We start from the raw sequence: 16,655 nt of genomic DNA on the forward strand, positions 1-16,655 counted from the left end.
TTTCTCTCAGGCTACTTAGGGAACAGTGTTTTGGCCAAAGGATGAATACTTTGGGAGTCATGCAGTAAATAGGTCCAAAAGATCTAAGTAATTCAAGACACTGTCCTCTAGACTTAGAGTGGGCACACATACCCTGCTTACCTGAAATATCAATCCAGTTCTTAGTTTGCCTCCATAGGTAGAGCATTTATGTTTATACTATAACTCTCATTATATCCTTTAAGAGACTGCTCTACTGGAAGATGATCTTTGACATTCTTTAGCAAAACATCCCTTTCTGCAAATATAGGTCAGGAACATCACATAGAAATTTGCCTATGGCAGCACAGTATTTTGAGACATGAAAAACACTCTTTCCTATAGAGAAGCCAAAAAGATCACTAGGAGAGAAACCAAGATTCTGCTTGCATTTTCATACAAGATAATTAAGAATAATTTTACAGGATATTACATACTCAAATACTTCTCTGTTTTTCAGGTTGTCTTGTGGACCTTAAACCCAGTAATAAATGTAAAATTTCACTTGAGATAAGATATGATCTTGCTGCTTTATTGACACGCAACTTAAAACAGGCATAAGTGATGCAGATGAAAAGTAGAGGAAAAAGTCTGCACCAAAAAAAACCCTAAAATCAAAAAAACTCCACTAAAATGTAGAACATGAGTAAAATCAGAAACACAAGAGTTGTTCATATGCTGTCCAGCAATGCAGGACCAATATGGTTATATTTTTAAGAGCTTGACATCTTAGAAGAAAAGGGAAGACTGTAATGAACAATACCTAAGTAAGTTTAGAGAAACAGTATTTTAAAAGCACTAACTTAAGTTCACAGAAGTTATTCTAAGATCCATGTTTATCATTCTATACACCAGTAAGTGTCCTACTTATGGCTCCAGAGCTTGCCATAACATAAAGCTTGCCCATTTCTTGAAAAACGTGGTGCTGGTGATACGGGAAGGCACATCTGGCTTCAAGGCAATATTGTGATGGGCCACATGCTCATTCAGCCCTTTCTCTTGACAGAAATCTGTTGTGTATATGCATAAGACCCCATACAGACCATATTAATCCATTTTTACCTCTGGTGACTCTGCAACAGATAACCTGGCTTACTCTCACTACAATGCAGGCATCTCTCTGCACTTAAACCATATGTACCAATTCTCACTGAAAGAAAACAAAACTGCTATGTGAAATTTTACTACAACTATCCTGTTTCCATCACCTTAGGTAAAAAACAACATATTGCTTAACGGAGACATTATACAGAGATTTACCAGATTTTCCACATATTTACTACAGAAGCCTATAGACTCTGCAATAATGAAAGGAAAATAATCAGCTGTACACACCAAAAATAAGCTTCCTTTCATAAATCTACTTAAAAGTTCTTGGCAGCTACATAAAGATTCTTTTAATGAGTACACAGATTTATGCACAACAAAATTAGAACTATCTTGCTTACATTCACTGCATCTTGCTGACATTAAGTCCCAAGACAACAACTATGTAGCAAAACAATATTAATTGATATATATAAAAAAATAAAGATCATGCATTGCTTGAAGCTATTCAGTTGATGTGGAAAACCAGGTTATAGCTGATGAGATGGAAAGAATGATCACCATAGCAACAATTTACCACTTAACAATGAAGGGGGAAGGGTGCATCATTTCTTCCTACTTGCACATGTAGGAAGTACATTGCACAGGATTGGTTCAAAATTCTCAAGTTCAGTGACTTATTCGGTTCTTTCAGTAAAAAATGCAGTGAAAATTGTATTATATAGTACTACAGCATTATATTCAGCATTATATGTCAGTCCTATTGGCAAAGACAAGAAAATCAGTACCAGAAAAAATATAATGAAGATTTTAATTAAAAATTCTCCTTAGTAACATATGCTGTCATGGAAAAGCTTGTCTCAATGAGGAATAAAACATTCCAGTGAAGTAGCAAATCAAAAATATAAATTGCTTGATTTTAGCAATGTTCACGTATTAGAAGAAAACCTGAATTATATTATCAACTTATTTTAAAATAAATCTTTTCGTTAGAAGAAATACAGACAGCATATGTATATATAACATTATCTATTATTGATCTGGATAATTTCAAAAATATGATTTAAATGTGTTTTCCTACCCTTCTTTGGAGTTATTTGTCATGTGATATAGAAAGAATGTGTATAAATGAAATACACTTGAACTGTTTTTCCTGTGTCTGCTCCACCACTCCTCTCCATGCACACAAGAACCCCTCAACACCTGTAACTTGCCTCACCTTGAAGTTTACCTCAGTCATCTTCAATATTGTCCACGCTGTTCAGATATACTAAGATGAAAACTGTTTTTCCTTGCTTGTTCATTCAGTGAGCAATGAATTGTTCAGCAGCCACTGAAGACAAACTGAATGACACTGGAGTCTTCATTAGCTGTGTTGGGTACTCAGCTTTTGAGGCAGGCACAACGTTAATTCACCCACCCATTATTTCACTTCCTACTTATACACCATCTCTGCAGCATGCACACTTTATCCTCAAAGTGCCATGGTAAAATGGATATTTAAACTGCTCTCATTTTACACTGCGCAGGATCAGAAGCAAAGCATTATGAAGCTCAACACTGCTGTGTTTATGAGGAGCAAAAATCCTAATACTTAGAAATATTAGAATATTATTAGAATATTCTTAGAATATTCTCCTCACAATGAATGGAGGAGAATCTGATGTACAGCTTAGGTACTGGGCAGCACTTGAAACACTAGGAAGATTCAACTTGCCTAAAACAAGAAACATCTTCAAAATACATCCTCTCATCTGTACTTCTGCAGCTCTGTGATAATGAGTTTCAGGCCATAACAATTTTCAAGAATTTAAGCCCTAAATTCATGCATTTAAATACAGATGAATGGCTTATGGTCAGTATTCAGGAAACACTGCCAAAGGCAGAGTTTGCAGTCCCGCACGTCCTTTGTGTCTCTGCTGATAATTAGGACACCAACTCAGGAAGTGTGAAACATGAATTGTGGGTGCCTGCTTCCACCTTAAATCTGTACTACCTACATACCAGAGGGTGTGTGCAGAACACTAAAGCTTTTGACAGAAAAAGCTTTACCTAAAAATGATCCAAAAGTGGAAAAACAAGTCTTTAAACTTTACCTACAACACGCAGGATGTAAAAGTCTAAATTCAGTTACAGGAGAATGCAAATCTGCGCAGAGTTGGTTAATTACTTTGAAGACAGCTCAGAAGAGTCAGAAATGATGCAGCCAAGAACAGCAAAAATGGTTAGGATTTCTTAAAGCACTCTCCCTACAAGAAGGAGGTGCCAGACTAGTACTGATGATCAAAGTGCCTTAAGAGAAAGCAGGAAAAAAAAAAAGCTAGCTAGCAGTACTATGTCAGAAACATAAAGGAGATATTAAGGTACAAAGGGTTTAATCACTTCCAAAAGCTGAAGAAAACACTACAAAAACCACTACATAAAAGAGCCAACATAAAGCACTCATGAGTGTCAGTGCAGGGCTGCATAAAAGCACCCCCAGGGAAAAGGGATCAACGGTGCTCACGCTGTCACACAAAAACCACATGCAAATAAGTCATTATCTGCCACAGCACTCAAATATCCTGAACCTAGATATAGATATGGCTGCAGCTAATATCTGAGATCTTCCAGAATAAACACACCACGTTGCTTATGCCTGAAGCCCATTCCTGATTTTGGGCAGAACAGCACGGGCACAGTTGAGGCATGGCATGGCACCTGGCCTAAGGACACAGCAGGGCCTCCTCTGTGTGTGCAGATGCAAGCTCCTTCCTGCTTGGCAACAACCTGCTGCCCACCACTTGATACTCAGGAAATCAGGGAATGGAAAAGTGGAGAAAAATGCTTTCCCTGCTTTCCTATTTCTGCTAAATAACTGCGTCTGCCATGGAGTAATGGCGTCTAAATGCCCCACCGTGGCAAGGCAGGGACCATGTCACCAAGGCACCTGGCAGTAGTGGCTCCTACTCCACTACACTGCTAGACAGACAGAGACTGTCACTGCAGAATGTGTATTTCATCCAGTCTGATGTTTCCCATCCGCATTATTTCCACCCAGTAAATCCCTATCCACTCCCAGCTGTGTTCGAGAACCCTTGGGAGCCAGGGTGGGCTGCTATCAGCAAGACAATCCCTCCAGCCTACTCCTAAGCCCTGTTGTTCAAGGACACTGAGGAGGCAGCTGCAGACAGGCTGAATGGTCACCCCCACTCTCATGTATATTCTTAACAACTTCTGGCTTTTGCATCGCCAAGACTTCGGCACATGATCTTCCAGCGACAAAGGTAAAAACTTAAAAGTGAAATACAACACTGAAAGAGAAATTCCTTTGGCAGATCTTCTTTCCCTCACCCCTTCTCACCCTGCATTTTCAAGAAAGGACAAGATGCAAAAGAGGAGAAAGATTTAGAGGAACAGGTGCACATTGCTGTACCCATCTTACTAAGGTCTACAAATAAGCCAACAGAAATAGTGACAGAAACATAGAATGACAATGCAATGAATCCCTGAAAATTAAAAATTCCAGGAAAACACAAGCAAGCATCTCCTCAGTTACTGTGGTTATTTAAAACCTCAACAACTGAGACACCCTGTAAAAGAGCTAGCCACCACACACCAAATCTGAAAGGGACCACAAAAGACAGGTAAGGCAGTAAGGCTCCTTAAAGGAAAGATCATTCTCAAACATGCTATATATTTTAAATAAAATACTGGATTAAACCATAGTAAATAAATAATTATAAATAAAATGTTGCATTTGTGTGAAATACCAGGGCAAAGAAGCAAAAAAAACCTACAATAATTTGTTACACAATTAGCCAAAACCCAGCAGCAAGTAACACAGCCACAAGTCCCTAGGTCTGTTCAGCCTGGCAAAGAGGAGACTGAGGGGAGACCTCACCGCAGTCTACAGCTTCCTTGTGAGGGAAGAGGAGGGACAGACACTGATCTTCTCTGTGGTGATCACTGACAGGACTCAAGGGAATGGCCTGCAGTTGTGTAACGGGAGGTTTATGCTGGATGCTAGGAAAAGGCTGGGCACTGGAACAGGCTCCCCAGGGAAGCAGTCAAACACTAAGCTCAACAAGAGCTCAAGAAGTGTTTGGACAATGCTGTCAGAACTCCTGGGGCTGTCCTGTGCAGGGCCAGGAGTTGGACTCGATCTTTCTGGTCCCCTCCAACTCAGGGTTTTCTGTGCTTCTATGAAGCCTAAGTACGAGAGGCTGCCATGGTTGTTAAAGTGCTAAAAAATATTCCCAGAGACACAGGGAAAGAATTAGAGACAAGGAGCAGATTATGAATATCAGTATCTATAATTATGGTTTATTTGTTGGGAGAGTAGCAAAGAGCTAATGTATGGTGTTGGGATCCAATGAGGCAACTAAGGTGGTGTTTGTGAGAGAGGCAGGAAGCAACTGATCTTCCTAGTTACCCAGGATGTGTCGAGTGCAGTTGCTGACATTGCACAGCCTCCTAAAGGTCTGTTAATAAATATTTGCTTAGCATACTGTAACTTGAGCATAGGAGAGAAAATGTACCCCTTCATATTAGCACACTACAGACAACCCTTACAAACCTCACATACTTTTCATAGCGAAGGAGAAGACTGCTTTTTCTCTTGGGAGGAATAGGTTCTTCACAGAGATGACCTCTCCCACATAGATTTCAAAGAACTACTCAAGTTTCTTAATGATCTTCCTTTAAAGTCCTTACAGAAAATACTGGAATGTTCACCTCTCAGTATCAACTACACCAAGGAAGACAAATAATTATAGATGTTTGATATTTTATCACAAAAACAATGGGATTTCTTCTGGTAATTTCAGCTTTAGCAGAAACAGATAAAATATTTCAAATTATGGCAGTTTGTAGGAGAAAATAATAACTGACCCCAGATTTGGAGCAATTTCATGTTCAGAAAAGTACACATTTACATACAGAAAACAGATCTCAGCCTCTTTGTTACACAGACTATACACTCAGGACTTGTCCCTCTCCTTTACTATAGCTTTCAATACATGCAGCAGGACATGTCAGGTCCTGGGTCTAGTTAGACAAAGTAGCACTTGGTCACCTAGGAAAAATCCTTTGGTGCCCCAAGCCAGAGTTTGAACTTACAACCTGAAAACTGCATCCATCAAAAGCTTACAAGTTTTATTAGAGACAATAATGGATCACAAAAACCATCAGAGGGCTGGAGCACCTTTCCTACAAAGACAGGCTGAGAGAGCTGCTGTGGCTCTTCAACCTGGAAAAGAGAAGGTTTGAGGAAACCCCACTGTGGCCTCCCAGTACCTTTAAGGAGGCTTATAAAAAGGAGGAAGAGGGACTCTGTAAACTGGCAGAGAGTGATAGGATAAGGGGGAATGGCTTTAAACTGAAAGAGGGCAGATTCAGATGAACTATCAGGAAGAAATTCTCTACTCAAAGGATGGTGAAGCACTAGAACAGGGAAGGTCTGTGGATGTCCTGTCCCTCAAAGTGTTCAAGGCCAGGCTGAAGGGAGCTCTGAGCAACCTGGTCTAGTGAAAGATCTCCCTGCAGGCGGATTGGAACTACATGACCTTTGAGGTCCATTCCAACCCTGACCCTATGATTCTAATATTGTCCATGAGCAGCTGGTAAAATGTATTGAAAGAGATTTATTTCACATAAAAGTTCTTTATTTGTCCTAACCAAAACTATAAAGGAACGTGAACTAATGTTTCAAAGGTATAGATCAATTTTTAAAAATAATTTTCAGAATGAAAGCCTTCAAAATACTCATTTTGAGAAGATGAAGTCACATCTGTATATCACAGACTCTGCTTCTGGAGTTGCAGGATGAGCAGTAAACACTGCAATTTGATGGAAGGAAATTCTGAATGGATTATCAATTACACATGTGGGACTTCACTTCGTTAATGTACAATGTGATCCAAAAGCTAAATCATAGTTAATGAACAATAAAGTTAGAATCTCCCAAGAAAAACTGAAACTTACAGCTTACTGGAAGTTACACAGTTATACAGTAGCCATATAAAAGTACAGAATAAACTTTAATAAGATGTTAAAAATACAGTCTGATCATAGCAAAATTAAGTGTTTCACCTCAATATAAAAATGTCGTTCCACGTTAAAAACTGTAATTTTATAGGCATCCTTCTCTGCTGCTAACTTTCAAACTCTAAACTTCCCAGCAGAAGGCCTGAAAGTTGTTTTTTTTTTTTTAAAGATTAAATAATTCATGGATATTTTCCAATATATGCATTTGGGTATAGTGTAAATATTTAAGTTTAAACCTAAAGTAATTATTACAAAGAAAAAATGATAGTGTAATGATAGTGTGAGTGGGGTCTGGTTGACCATCTCTGATGACTAAACTCCCTTCTCAGGGGCACTTGTTTCTTGAGTCACTGTTCAGCAAGCATAAAACTAGAGAGAATACATGTCTAAAATACACTAAATTTAAACTCTATGAGCTCTTGATGTATGCCAAACACAGCTACCATGAAACGCACTGGAAGTTGACAGGCATTGGCTAAAAATTTGTAATGAGCCCATAGCCCAAGCTGATGCATTTCTTAACTAGTGTAGACATTAACTAAACTTCCTCAAAGGCTGATCATGTTGCCTTATTCAGCAGTTTAAAAGACTGCTATTGAACGAGTTATTCCCTAGAAGTCCAAGTTCATTATTTATCAACATTTAGTTTCCACGATAATGCATAATTAATAATACATAATATAGTAGTACAGCTTGCCAAACACTTGCTGTGATATAGAAGTATATTCAGGTGCCATGAGGCCTGTTTTGTAGAGCCCTGGACTGCTTCAAGCTTTTTTTAACTGATTTGTGTGCTAGGAAAACATAATAAAATATTTATAAAGAGTAGAGTATGTTTAAAAGAACCAGAAGACATGAAAATATAAGTCTGCACAATTAGTATGACTACAACAATTACAGTATTTTCAAAATGCATGTTCTAAAATTAAAAAGATGAAAGTAATTAATAAAATTCCTCAAAATAAAGTAGCCCTGAATGACTACAAAATTTTAATGGCTTTATTACGCTTGTCTGCATAATATGCAATAAAAGCTTTATTATGCTTGTCACAGCACTTAGATTCAGGGCTATACAGCTTCTCTATTTCTCTGGACACATCATATTTCTTTCCATACAGATCACACAGGTGTATGATAGACACACTCCAGAAAACTAATGGAGTACTTTGGGCACAGCAGGAAAGTGCCAAAAAGGCAGCCTGAAAGTGTCCTTACTTGCACTGCAGAAGTCTCTTATTTTGGAGGGGAGCTATTACACACATGGCAAACAGTCCATTACACTGGGCATCTCCTGTGAACCCTCCCAACGTGCTCTACTGGCAAACATCCCAATGAACTGCTCATTCTCCCAGGACCATTATCAGAGATGGACTCAGAGCACAGAATGACATCTCTGTTACACACATTGCATACAGCAACGCTACTGATGTGTGAACTCACATTAGGGCATTTAAGCCAGCTTACTGAACTGAAGAAGATGGATGTCAGCTAAAATTGCAGGGTTTGGGTTTTTAAAACATTGCATTGGGCAAGAAGAAAAGACATTTTGAAAACAACCAACTTTGGAAGAGTGCTTGCTGGGCCAATAGGATTTACAAGCTCCTGATTAGGAAATGGCACATTGTATTTTTGTGACACTAAGTGGTGTGCAAGAAACTAATACTTCAAGCACATATCCTGCTAGAGAGTACAAGAGGTAAACATTCTCCACATGGCAGAATTGCAAGTCTCTTTGTTCTGACTGAAAAGTAAATCTTGAAGGAAAGAAACCTGATTCTTCATTCCAAGCTTATGGAAGAGACAGCAGGAAGAACAAATCAGAACAAAAAGCCTCACTGTCTTTCTTTTCAGATTTATCTGTTATGCTTTCCCAGGACTGTTACCAGAAAACTCTTTCCTAAACTGTTAAGGGAATTTTAGTCTTTCTCTGATCATTTTGCATATAGTATGTCAAACGCCTGAACAGAATGTGAAGTTCCCACAAAACAAACCTGGAACCTTCAGAATGCTCTCAAGGTCATGCCAAGCACTCTCCATTCCTCAGCAAGCTTCCTGTACAGAGGACAAGGGGGGGAGGGTGAATACTGATGATGCTGTTCTCAAAACAGGAAAACAGTAATGGAGGAATATGGAAGAACAAATAAGCAAGATACTGAACTGTCAAAGTAGAGTACTGGGTGGCAGAGAGTACATACAAATATATGGTAAAAAAGTAGAAGTTCACTGGATCTGATTTTATATGCAGAAGTTTATAAATCCTGTTTTCCATTTACAGTAACACCAGAGTAACTAATTTATCAAGACTACTTTTACCTGAATGTGCAAAAAGCAATTTGGGCACACATTTGATAGGCAGGTGTAAAGGGATTAATGAGAAAAGACTCAAATCAGTGACAAAAATAAAGATGACAGCCAGTCCATCCATCCATCCATCCATCCATCCATCCATCCATCCATCCATCCATCCATCCATCCCTTTCTGCCTTTTTGCTTGTCTTGAGAAGACATTCAGTAGGAGCACAAGAAAGTGTACTATAGAGAAATTAAGTGGGTTTTTCACTATTGTCTTCAATTCAAGCTTGATAAAAAAGGTATCGATCACCTTTTTAATAGAACCTTTTGCCAGAAATTCAACAGCCTTGGCCTTCCAGTTTAATTACTTGAATTTGCAAGAAAAGGAGGAATTCTCAAATCACCGACCTGTCTTTATAGTACAGAATAAGATATTAATGTCTGATATTTTTCAGAAATCCTCTAGAAAAATGCCACACGGGCAAAAACATTTACACCCCCCCCCCAGTATCAAAAGCACATTTGCAGGTCACCAGTTTGATTGTTTTGGGACACTCTGTAGCAGGAAAGGTGCTAACAAATCTTAAAATGCATTTATGGGCCTAGTAATTTTATGGATAAAACTGTCAGATCCCAAACTCTTGCACGACACAGGGACAAAGTCTGAGAACCAAGCTGAGCATAACAGAAAAAATGATACTGAAACAGTGTTAAGGGTTACTCTGGATGTTTTTAAAAGCACCTACGAACATTCAAGGTGCAATACTATTCCCAGAAAGATCTGGGAGCTTAGACACTCATTTGAGCAGTATCAGACCCTCTGAGTGAAGAAGGCACCATCAGTCAGGACTTCCTTTCATGAAGTTATGGACAATTTATACAAGCATTGCTTAGTGCACAGTAGTACCATAGTGGCACAAAAATGCATGAAGTTTCCTGAAATTTTTATTTATATTATCAAACAATATTCACAATACTCTACACTACCTGGTGGGAGAAGAAGCAGAAGGCACAGTGTACTTCTCTAAAGTTTGAAAGCTGACAACTTCACATACGCTTTTATATAAATAAAAAAAAATTTGGCTTCCTAAGGGTTTCAGCTCACTTGTATTACTTTGAGCATACACTAACTAAAAAGAAAAGGTGGAGGGCTGTTTTGAGCACTATCAGCAGCCAAGCAGATGATAAATGTACATCTGTGTGCCATGTAGAGAGACGATGATAGCACAGAAAAGATGGGCTACTGTATCAGCTGTTAGTGGACTGTATTCCTGTCAAACGCTGATAAGCTCTACTCATGCATTGCCTTATTTAGTCAGACTTCTCTGCTGACACACCAATGCACAGTAAAAAGTGCATATGATGATTCCAACACAGACTTCAGCTCCTTCATTCACTCAGAGCATAACAAATATTAAATGGCTTTGTGTCCTTTTCTAAGGCCAACTGAAAAAGTCTTATTTTCTCATTTCAGAATACACTGTCCGTAACAAAACTGCATTTTTTGTAGTACTTAATGGGGAACACGATGTAGACTGAAATAGAATGGCCAGAAAAAATTGCAGACTTTCTCATAATGGAGACATTTACTCTGTATTTTGAAGACTAAGAAATTTACTAGAACATATGTGATGTTTCATGAGCCCATCATTTGGGAATTACTATTTTAAGAATGAGCATAGGCTAAAATAGGCTTAGGGCTCTAGAAGTAATTCAACCTGAAAATAAAAAAAAATTATGAACGTTTTATTTACATATATACCTGTATACTACTACTGTGATAGGATAACTCTTTTCCCAAGTAACTTCAGTTACTTTTATTCTAAATTACATGACACATATGAGGAGAAAACATTTTTATTAATATTAAAAGCCAACATCTGTTACTTTCAGAACCATTTCAGTGGCCTCACACTCGCAGAACTATTAGATTAGTCCTGTTTTACTGAAACAATTTAATAATAGGCTGCTGTACTACAGTGTCATTTCAGGATATCATCACTGCTCCAATTAATAGTACCATTAACTCATCCATTAACTCATCTATTACAAATATATTTACAACATAACTGCTACTATAGAGGTAAATTAGCAGAGCACACACTGCTGAAGTGTGCATCCCTGTAGTTTTGTCATCATGTTTCACTTACTTGCTAAGTTGTAAAATCAAGTAATCTGTGATAGGTCTTTTAAGTCATTAGCGTGAATTAACAAGATTCTGCTGTATATTATCTCACTGCTACTGCCAAAAGGTCAGCTCTTGAATACAGGAGGCCCCCTCAATGTCACATATATTCCTTCAGAACAATATTAATATATTCTATTAAAACTCACTCTACATTGTATAGTGCCATTAATTATGTTAGCTAAAACACTCAGTTAATATCCTGCTTTTCTTTAGGGAAGGAAATATGGCTTTCAATGCTGCAGATGAACACCAGTCTTCATCAGATTTTATCTTTAGAGCAGGTCATCTACGCTGGCTGCACTTTTCTTGGTACACACATAGAGCTGGTGCACAACCTTGACATACAACAAAAACCTGTGCTTATACGCTCACCACATCCTTCTGGCTCTCTTTCATACAAACTAAAAGAGCACTTGCTCCCAGGTCAGGTATTTCTAACACGGCACCCCACTGTAACTAACTCTTGCTGAAAGGTCACACTAAAGTTTATGTCATGCTTGGAAAGCAAACCCACATAACCAAGTTCTGTGGTTCAGACCCATTGGATGAATGCCCTGCCTGTGGCCTGGGAGTACATGCACCTCACTAGGCCAATTCACCACACCCAGGGCTGGCTTTTGACAGGACAAATACCCGGGGAGCAGCAGCACAGGTGGATCGCCAACTAAATTATTCTGGAAGTAATAGCAGCCCACTCCTGATCCTTATCCTTCCCAGAGCTGCTGCCTCTACCACAGGGCTGTCTGGCTGCCTCTACCAGAATTTCACAGCACATTCCACGCCCGCTTCTAAAGATCCTTTGGGGAAAAGCACAGCCGGGAGCCAGCTATCTGAATGGCTTCAACACCCTCTTCTCCTTGGAAGCCTCTGATGCACTGCACATGCAATAACCCACCTAGCTGTCCCTGCTACGAGGTAAATGGAACATGCATCTAGCCAGGGAAGTTTGGCACCAGTGACTGCCTAGGTGATCTTCCAGAACGGGGGTGAGCGAGTAAAGCTAAGGAAAACAAATCATGATTAAAACTCACTCATATAAGAAATGCCTTTACTTGGTTAGCTAGTACACTGAGGATATTTCAACACAGAAGAAGCTATACTACAAAAAGAATAAAGAAGCAGTAACCTCTATAATCAGCTACTGCAAACCATGTAATCTGTTAGCAGTATTTCTTACATGTATGTGAATGCAGAAATCAGATTCACTAGTAGAGCAATAAAGCACAAACCAGTTACTTTTCAGAGCAAACCCTCACCTGATTTCCAGAAATACGGATTTCCTCAGCAAGTGAGCTGACATGTCTTTCTAGAATAAATTCTGTCAGCCCTATTCACATTGAGCTGTACCACACTCAAATCTCAGGTTTTGATGACAGTATGCAGAACAGTGCAGCATTCAGCATGAGTAACAGCAGATATAATGTGTGTGACATATGGATTCATTACAGAAGCTTCATTATTTGCAAAGGGTAAAGACTAAACTAAAAATCTCAGAAGGTGCCATTAGTTCCTCTGGAACTCATAAAAGAATTGAATTTTAGTTTTCCTGGAAATTAGGAGAAGTGGACAGCACACTGAGAATCTAAAAGTTTCCTTCAGTGGTAACTGAACTGTCTCTGTATTTGATTATTCCTTCCTGATCCATCTGGGAACTTCCACTATCTTGACTTTGGCCTTGCAACTGCCTGTGACTCCCACAAAACATGCAGCTCACAAAGAGCACTGTTCCATCAGTGATACCCTGCTATCACTGGAACCAGTGGGAGTTCTGCTGTTGATGTCAGCAGGGTCAACATTTTCTATTTCACCAGCAGCCTATGTAAAGGATAAATTAAAAGCACGATCAGCTTGCACTTTTATCCTCCAAAGCAACAGGAGTAAGTAAAGTCCAAAGCAAATGGACTACAAGCCATTTGTCTGCTCTTTGATTAGAAAGGGATGTTTTCTCTGCTCCTAAAGAAAGTAACATTGCAGGAATTATTTCAATAGTAAGGTAAATGTTTTCAAGTCTTGACCAATTTTCTCCCTTTATCTACTGAGCAGCAAGCCACATGCTCCTTTGCAGCCTCTTCATTTCAGAATTTGCCAAGTAACAGCTATGAGGGGTTGCTGATCAGAGCGTGAAATGTCACCTCATTCCTTCAGAGTGACAGGTGCAATAAAAACCAAACACTTTACATTGCCACTATAGTCTCACTAAAACTTTATTTCATAACTACCCTCTAGGATTAATAAAGCGCACTTTAAAGTATCCCTCAGGGTCATGGAAGGGTAGGCTTTTTCTAATTATAATATGAAAGCATTTGCCTATTTTCCTATTAAAATCCCACAATATTATTGTCCTTCTGGTTGTCTACTTCAAATCAATTTAATAAGAAAATTATTTCCTCATATTAATGTTATGAATACACTCCTATGTATTCAAGGATCCCCCCTGCTAAAACTCTCCTGCTTTCACTCTGAATAATCTGAATAATGCCAATCTTTCCTTGTTCTTGCTACTGAAGAATGTAAGGCTTCCACTGTAATATGCTCACACTTGAAGTCCCTGCTTTATTCATTATATTCAACATAATGCTTTTATCTATGTTTGGGGGCTTTTGTTGTAAAATCTGTGCCTATTTTTTTGACATAAATATTAAGCTATATTTTAGCAGCAGAAAGACAGAAGAGACCAAAAAAATGCTTCCATACCATTCTCTCTAGTGGCTAGAAGCAACTGCATACATCACAACATCCATGGGTCGTGGCTAATTACTTCCTTTTGAGAACAAACTACACACTTGAAGACTAGAAATCTGTAATTAATTTCCTGCTAAGTCATGGGTAAAAGTGGGAGAAAAAAATCCCAAACAAACATGTTTATTGTTGCCAGCAGAATGCTTATAAAGACAGTATTACTGAAGTGAAAAAGAACAACAGCATTCCAAAGAACCTCTACAGGAATTCATCTTTTCATTGCTCCTCTTACTATTAGTGAATACAGTTCCCTAATAATTGCATGATCACAAGTAGACTAAGTTCCACCATTTCACTGATTTAAAACATAGATGATAAAAAGGCCCAGAGTCTATGCAACTTAAAAGATGAGATGGAACATGTGGAGACAAATATTCCAGCCTGAATGGAGTAAAAATATATTGAAGTGCAATATTAAGTTGTTCCATCAGAAACAACTGGTACCATCTTCAGATCTCTATTCATACTCTGCAAGAAAAATTTCTGCAGCTATGAAGTCATTCAGAGAAGGATCTGAAAAAGCCATACATTTCTCCCACTCAGTTGTAAAGAACATCATGGGTGAGAGCACAAAAAACCAGGTCATGAGAAGTCTGAGCCCATTGTGCAGGTACCCTTCCAGAAGCAGCACAAGAACAGCACCAGCTTTAAGATGATGCTGTACACTGCAATAACTGCAGCTTTTGGCCCTGAACAAAGGCCCAGTAATGTGCCTCTGTCTATAGAAACTGTTTCTGAGCAACACTGAACAAGTTAATGGGATATATCAGAGTACTTCAAAAAGAGGTGCCCAATTACCTTTCAGGATGTTCTCATGCCCTTTAGCCAGCTGATTATACGTGGAGTCTTTTCCCTTAGATGCAAAGTGATTGCTCTGATGGCATCATTTCCTTTTTTCATGCATTCAAGTTTTTTTTCTTTTCAATTAAAGCTACACAATAGAAAAACAAACAGCAGGAAAGGATGTAACAGCAGACTAAGGTGACACTTGGTTGACCTTAGGATACAAGGGGACTTGTCACATTCACAAGGAACAAAACCTTTCAGCCCTTTTGCAGGGAACCTGAACACAGGCAACAGCTCCACTGCAATACAACATGATCTTCTGGACACAGAGAAATAAAACACTGTCGTCAAACAAAGCATTCTCATCACAAACATTGATGATGAGCATTTCAATCAGTTATTTACATGTTTAAATTGAGCCTCCTTTTTCTTCACTCACTGCTGCAAACTGAGTTACAGCATCAACTTACTACTAGTCCTACTTTTACAGGCAAATACTGTAATAGCAAACTAAAAGATACATCACTTTAGATCTTCACAGTAAATTTAGAGAAAAATACTGGAAATATTGCAAACATTTAATTCATATAAGGAAGATTAATAATTTCAGACTTGTTCTGTCCTTACAGAGGTCTCTGAGATAGATTAGCCCTGGAAAACCCTTTATTACACATGATACAGCAAGTGCAGAAAAATGTGACATTCAGTTTTAAACCAGGTCATGGTGATCAAATCTTCTCTCGCATACATAAAGAACTTTCTAGAAAAGCTATTCATCCTATTTCAGAGTACCATGGCCCTAAGCAGGGCATCTGATCTAAATTACTATTCATTTAAAAATACCCCTCTGCCAAAACAAGCAACAGACCCAAAGCAAATATCAGACATACCACCCTAGAGTGATCAAAAAATAGAAGAAATATATGGTATAAAAGTAGCATCATTGTCAAATTTTGAAGTGAGCAGAGTTATCAAAAGCTTTCAGTAAACCCTACTTTTTGAATAAAGAATGATGTATTAAAAAAGATATATTTGATATTCTGAAAGACGATTTGATGTTAATCGAAAACTTTTTTCACTCGATGTAGATTGTAAAATGTAGATTTCTAAACTGTACCACAGCATGAGACCAGCAGACAACAGAAATCGGATGGTTATATAATTTGGTGGTTAAGCAAAGATATTTTTAGTGCTTTGCTAATCCATCTAATGCATTTCTTTCCAAGAGAAGAAAATGCATTACACTGATAGCAATAACAGGGTCAAAACATGAGGATATTGACAAGTAATTTACATCTTTGAGAAAATAAAAAATTATCTCAAATTATTTTTAACAGCATCCATTCCTAAGGAAGGATTGGGAATGGGTGACACTTGCACATAAGTAATTAAAGAGAAAACCAAAACAAAGAAGGGCAACTTTCATAGAAAAACTTCAAATAGGAATCTCATAATGGAAAACCAGCTGGTGATACCTCAAGAGAATAAAATAAATAGAAAATTAAGTGTGAAGGCAATTTCTGGGTGGCACATAGTTTATGCTGTCTGGGAAACCTGA

At 38.3% G+C, this 16,655-nt stretch overlaps 1 protein-coding gene across 4 annotated transcripts in view; it reads right to left on the reverse strand.

The window, feature by feature from the left end:
- Positions 1–16,655, reverse strand: part of JPH1 (junctophilin 1) — an 82,264-nt gene that overhangs the window by 46,999 nt on the left and 18,610 nt on the right. The gene's annotated exons all lie outside the window — the stretch shown is intronic.

The sequence above is a fragment of the Zonotrichia albicollis genome, chromosome 1 (genome assembly GCF_047830755.1).
Source record: "Zonotrichia albicollis isolate bZonAlb1 chromosome 1, bZonAlb1.hap1, whole genome shotgun sequence".
Taxonomy (NCBI): Eukaryota; Metazoa; Chordata; class Aves; order Passeriformes; family Passerellidae; genus Zonotrichia; species Zonotrichia albicollis.